Genomic DNA, 7025 nt, shown 5'->3' on the forward strand with positions numbered 1-7025 from the left:
CGGCAGGGTCCTCATCTAAACAGATTCTATTGGTTCCTGGGGAGGCAGAGCCCAGTGCTGAAGAAGTAAATCGCAGTTACAGGGAAGCAGGGATGAATCCCAGTGCCGCTCTGGTTGTTTAAAGCAGAGCCGCCCGGGTGCTGTGGGCACGGCGAGCTCGAAAGGTTCTCGGGAAAAACTGCAGCGGGTTTCTGTGAAGCAGTTCTGGTGGATTTCAGGGGATCGAGAGAGGACCTGCAGATATTCGCCGCTTTTCTATTTTCGGATCCTGACAGCCTGAGGTAGTTTTCTTCCAGCTCGGCCCTCTACCTTGCAGCTTGTTGTGTAAGACGCCTTTGAGTCCACATGAGCTCATACTGCTACTGTCTGATTGCTGCGTACCAGGTAAAAAAACAAGCCACTTTGTTATGGGGTTCTGGTGTTAGTCCATATTACTTATCCATAAAAATGCTAAATTTTTTGGCAAGACTGAGAAATGCTTGCAATATACTAACGCACACCATTTTTCTCATATTTATTTATTTATTTATAATTACATTTATTGAGCGCGCAGCTACCCGGAGGTTTCCCGGCGCTAGGGCTAACTAAACGGTGAGAGGGAGGGAGGAGCATAAAATCATAATATTAGTTGTTAAAGAGCCAAGTTTTTATGGCAGAACAGACGGAAGACTCTCTTCTATGTACCAGAGCTTTGCAAAGCTTATGATGTCACCAGTACTAGGTTCTTCTAAGGTGAGGGGTCCCCAGAATTCGCTCAGAGATTTTCATTTATAAATTTATATAAACTATATTCCTACCAAGGGGAGGGTTGTTCTTCCACCACTGTTCAGTTATCATGATTTTGCCTTTTGTCTTCAATGGACTTGTAGTTGTAAGTGTAACTACGTGTAACAATGTTTATTGTTTTAATGTTATGCATTTTGCTGTTGGTGTAGCATTATAGAACAACGTACAGAGCTTGTCAGTTGAAAATAAAACTTTTGAACTTACATAGACTCGGTGGTATTTGGTGTGGACTTACACGAGTGAATGAGTGAAAGGGTGTGCATTGCTTCAGTGACTGAGGTCGGGAGTGTTATGTTCTGGGTTGTCTACTCATTGGTATCTAGGGGGGTTCGGAGAGCTAATAGCAATGAGACACTATAACTAGTCGGTCACGGAATTGTGGTGGGTTCTGATTGAGGTGTGAGGAAAGTCAAACCTCCCATCACCAATGTCCTATTTTCTTGTGCAAAGTTCTATATGTGCAGATTCCCTCCAACAATAGTAGTATGTCCTATCCTATCAAAAATAGTAAAATCTGGTTGGGCATTTCGTTGGTAGAAAGCCTCAAGATTAAGAAGAATAGAAGTAGTAGATGAGGAAAATCCAAAGGACTGGACTCAATGGCTAGAGCTATTGGTGAATCTGAGTTGTATTTAAAACCTTTTAAATAAAGAGTGGCCAACTGGGCAAGCTTAGCTACAGACAGACTAATAGTTGTAGTACAGAGAGTCATAGCAGAGGCACTTAGAGGCAGGGATAACAAGAATTTAGAAATAGATAGTCTAGATAGAAGAAGAATTTGTAAAAAATTGAATTAGGAAACCTAAATAATAGTTCGGAAAGAAATAAGGTGTAGGAAAAGTTAGGGAAGTATAAATATTAATATTAACCCTTGGAGGACTTACTGGGGCCAGCAGCAGAGCCCTCGGTAGAGGAGTGGTTCTTGCCCTGGGAAGCATGTTGGTCTGGTTCCGCCGACTTGGACCCCGTCTTCTTGCCCCTGGGTGATGATCATGTAAGATTTAATAAAGAAAGAGACAAATATTAATGTTTGGTGTGAAACATATAAAATATTTTTAAAATACGCTCCAGAAACATTTTTGTGAACAATTGCAATAAAATGTATCTATCTAATCTGATTGACTAGTAGTATTGCAAGATTTGCAGATCGTCTAGTAAGCCTAAGTACCACCTGACCTAGCCTATCTATTTCAGATGGGCCAATTGTTCACTAAGTTTGCATTTCTATTTATTTTAGTCCTCAAAAATACATAAATGGAGAACACGTACATACATTTTTGCATACACCAAATTGTTGTTTGGTTGCTGCTGATGTTTTACTAGTGATGATAAGCCTATTAACACTCACTAAACAAACTACAAAAGGTTCTACTAAGTACGGGGTAAGCAGCACTCAGCAGCACATGAGGTGACAGAGGATGTGTCACGCCGACCACTTAAAAATCACTAACTAATACTAATAAGTTAAAACAAGGTCCTGCGCACTCAAAACAATCAATACATCATGTAGACTAGTGTTCTGAAGTACAAGAAAAAGTCCAACGTAGGAGTCAAATCTTGATTATTTTCTCTTTAATTAGTCATCCGGCAAACGTTTACATACAGCCAGCCGACACGTGTTTCATTGCTGAACAGATTGTCCTACAAATCTTCAGGGCTTCGTGGCTGAGTAAGAATTTGGTAAGCCCCTGTCCGGTGATACATCCAACCTGGATGGGTAACTACTCTCTATGGTAATCAGATGGTAAGAGGCATCTACAATGCCCGATAGGGAGATAAGTCACAAAACGCGACGCCAGTAACAGAATAAAAGTCCAAAGAATGAATATTGAAAGTGTCAATTGTTGTGCCTTCCGTGCTATTCAAGGCGAGAACTCGGAAACCGGCTCAATCCCGGTATAGCATGGGTACGTGGTCAAAAAGGTTCATATAGACGGCTTGAAAACAGTATCTGGTGTCCCAAAGTAAACCTCGTGTTGGCGCTGCCTTCCTCAATGAAGGGGGTCGCAGCTCTGGCTACTGCTACGAGCCCTGCAGCCTTTTGCCATGGGTCTGAGTAGGCGAGGAGTCGGAAAAGAAAAGGTAGGAATGAAAAAGTAAGTAAAAGAAATGAAAAAAGCTGGTAATAGAAAAAGAGAGAAAAAGTAGTGAAAAATACACAAAAAGTTGAAAATAGAGAGATAGATAAATAAAAAAGATCAAAACAAGTTTCCAGAAACAAAGGATTGAAAATCTAGAGGGAGGATTGAAAAGCTGTCCCAGATCCATAGCAATAGGGTGAAAAACAAGATGGCTGCGCCCATTGCGACTGAATAGGCAAGTTTGCAATATATTTCCCCCCAAGCATGCAAAAAGCGTTCTGAACACGTAATACGCATTCCCGAACAGGAAATACTTATTGCGAACTGGTGGGAGCATGCAATACGCGACCCAGGACAGTAAATTAGCATCGCGAGCGGGCGCAAGCATGCAATACTCGACCCAGAACAGGAAATAACCATCGCGAGCGGGCAAGATGGGCAAGCTCGCAATATTTTTTGCTGCCAGCGCGCAAAAACACATTGCGAATGGCCGGGACAAGCAACTCCGTGTCTTTACTGAGTTTTTGCGTGCTCGCAGGGATGTTTTGCAATTTCACAGGGATTTGGGTAACTCGACTACACAAATTCCCCCCACCCCTAGTGCTGTCCTCCGGTTCTGAAGTCTCAGGGACACAACGACTTCATCTGCAACCCACTCACCAGCACCTGGACTTCTCTGTGGACTTCTGCAGTAAAAGCGACACCAATTCCAGTTCTCCGGCCCTGTGAATTGTGTGGTTGGTGTTGCAAAGCAAGAAAAACAACTCTGATATATGCAGCAATGCCACAATCTGTATGAAGGCCAGTGGCACCACTTGTGAAGTGCATGATGCAACACCTCGCCTACACCACAACTCCGACGCCCTTCAATGCCTGCAGTTAATGGCCTTCCTGATGGCAGTGCTCGCACTCATCTCTTTACCGCCCATTCCAGCTTCACGTTATCGTGGAGCCGATAACCAATGAGGGTGACTTCACAAACTTTTGCACATCACGTTGCATCACCTCACCAGAACCAATAGCTTACCGACTCCGCCGCCTAACTTCCCCTGTCCTGGATCCGATGCCTTTCCTACTCAGGGACTCGATGCCTCATCTTCCCGGTGACAACCAGTAACCGGCTTCGCCTCTGCACTGACACCTCACCTCCTCGATGCTGTGCATTGTCTGTTGACTTCGTTTTCCCAGATACTGTTGTTTGGGGGTCTGTGTGATTCTGGGCCCAGCCCGCGCACCATGCGATCGGTGCTGTACTTTGGATTTTTGCCTATGACGATGTTGTAATAGCCCCAGTTGGAGCTATTTGTTTCTAAATGTAAATGTATGTGTCTTGTAAAGCACACTGCTGCCCTGAGGCGTCGTGGCGCTGTAGACCGCTGGGGAACCTGTCCTGGCTATCCCTGTGAGATGGTCCCTACTGGGTATCTCCAAGGTGAAACCAGACATCCCCGGCGAATGTGGTGGGCCGTTGTAGAGATGAGGCAAGCTAATACCCAGAGTTGCTGAGTGTGATCCCTGGTTAGAGTAGGCACCGAGATGAGAATTATCGAGTTCGCTGACCCTGGTCCACGACCCTGCGGCGTCGGGAATTGAACCCTGGTCCCGGGCTGTTCTCTGCTTCCAGGTCTTCCGCCTCTAACCAGTCAGCCACACCACTCCACCAAGTGCTATTTTTGAAGTAACTGTTCTAAAAGTGATATCTTGATACATGTATGTTGGATTTTTGTCATTTTGGTCTTGTTTTCTTTAGATTTGGATACTTTATATTTCTAAACTAGTGTGGTGTTTTCACTGTGTCACTGTATGTTTTAAGTACAAATACTTTACACATTGCCTTTGGGATAAGCCTGTCTGCTTGTGCCAAGCTACCAAGGGGGTGATCAGTGGTTATCTCCCTCACCCTGACTAGAAGCAAGGGTCCCTATTTGGACAAAGGGGCATCCCTCTGCAAACTAGAAACCCCCATTTCTAACATGCTGCTTTGGATATATATCGTCCAAAGGTTTTGCCTTGTGTCAGAACTAGAAAGAGATGAAATATATGGAGGCGGCTAGGCTCTGTTTGATGAATTTGTTGTAATTAAAAGATGCCTTGCTGCAGGAGTTTGGTAGTCAGCTCACGTAGAATAGCAGGTTATAGGTTTATTGATGAGGTTACAGGTTAGATTATATGTTACATAGGAACTACCCCACCAGGACCATCATTCTCTCTGCTCCTCCCACTTCGTCAAATGGACAACCAACTTCCAATCACACACCATGGTTCTATGACATCACACACTGGCTGAGCAGAGCAGGGAATAATGGAGGTTTACACAGAATGCACAACAAGCATAGCTGATGATAACGGAATGCTTTTGACATACATGTGACAAAGATTGTTGGCCATTATCTAACAGTGATCTGGAAGATCAGACAAATGAAAATCAATGAAAAGCCACAATGGGCCGATTGGACTTCCCTATAGTGCAGGCCTCTCCAATGAGTAGCTTGTGAGCTACTGGTAGCTCTCCAGCTACCTGCAACTATCCAGCCCAAGTAAAGTTCAGCCTGCTAAATTCAACTTTTTTGCTGTTTAAATTAGTATACGTAAACCAGAATTGAAAAGTGTGTATTTGGGATGAAACTGTGTCTTTTCACAACTCCTAAGCTGTTCTTTGTAGAAAAAGGGTTGGATTTCTAACTATTTTTAAAGCTAATATTTGACTGATACATGCAGGGTTGAGGAAATGTAGTACTAATATTATTAACTTGGTGCCAGGGGCATTGCAGCCATGGCTGTAATGTACTGCACATGTTGAGACATTTTACAGTGACAATATATTTTTACAGTACTGCTAACAAACCTGTCTGATGCACTGATGTTATCACATCTAGTAATATTGCATATGGTCACTATATAATCTTTTCTGATGTGGTCACTATAAAATCTCCAGTATCGTCAAGAGCTCGGGATGATTTTCGATGAACATTAGTGGTTCGTATGAATATAGTACAAATCAGAACTTTCGGTCTCCACCGTGACAATACCTGTTTAAATGACTGGAGCTCTGGTGCGGCACAAACAGTTTTGTTTAGGCAGTGAACGCACAGATGTCGAATTGAAGAGTGCTTTTAGAGGAAACCGAATAGAGGAAATCTTTTACATATGCTAAACATGCCCAACAGCAGAAGAGAGTTTTCTGTTTTGCTCATGCCTTTTAATCTTCTCCTGCTTTTCTTTTTACCTTGCACTTTATTTCAAATACCCCTAATCCCATAAATATGTGGATGAGGGTTATCTTCTTAACTATGCAGTTCTATAAGGTGATATGATGAATTGTCTCTTGTTTTTGCATGAAGTATCTTTGAAAACCAGATGCTCTGCACAACTTATTTTGTGTTTACTGTCTGTAGACATCCCCTATAGAGATGCATATTTTTCAGGAGTTCAAGGAAAAACAATAAGCTCTTCTTTATCAGCTACCAATTCATGAGCGCTTAGGAGACTATTTCCTAGGTTTGGCATGTACATCTGAAAGTGATTGACAATGTAACAAGAGCTGTTGTAGCTTTATATTTCTTAGAGCAATTATAGGCTAACATGGCTTAGCATTTTGCAAAACATTGAACTTGACTCAGAGGCTTTTTCTCGTTTGATTGGAACTGAAGAGTTTGAGAATGCTTTTCTTGTGAATCAAAAAACTGCTATTTTTGTACAAAAGTCTAAGCAATTTAAAATGTCAGTGTATGCTTTTACACCCCTTGACTGTAATGTGTTTCTGTTTAATCAATAACACCTTTATGACATGCTGTACTCCCGGGTGAAAGGGGGAATGAGCTGGCTGCTCTAATCTGATATCAAGCAGTTTCTTACACAGATGGACAATATTATTTAATCTGTAAACAAAGGTCAAACTTGAGTAATGGGCTTAAAATTGCATTCTGTGTTTATCCTAATGCCGTAGAATAAATGCCACAATGCATAGGTAAAGGTCAGTTTAGCAAGTCATTTTCAGAATTTCTCCTTTGGGGCGATGAAGCGTGTATTCAAAAATGTTATGCTGAAAATAAATGTTGGAAGATTAAAGTAATGACTATTGAATGTCACAGCACAGCTGCCAACATTTAAAATCAGAGCTATATAAAATAAAATAAATTACTTTTTACGAAAGAAACA

The sequence above is a fragment of the Lissotriton vulgaris genome, chromosome 3_1 (genome assembly GCF_964263255.1).
Source record: "Lissotriton vulgaris chromosome 3_1, aLisVul1.2, whole genome shotgun sequence".
NCBI lineage: Eukaryota > Metazoa > Chordata > Amphibia > Caudata > Salamandridae > Lissotriton > Lissotriton vulgaris.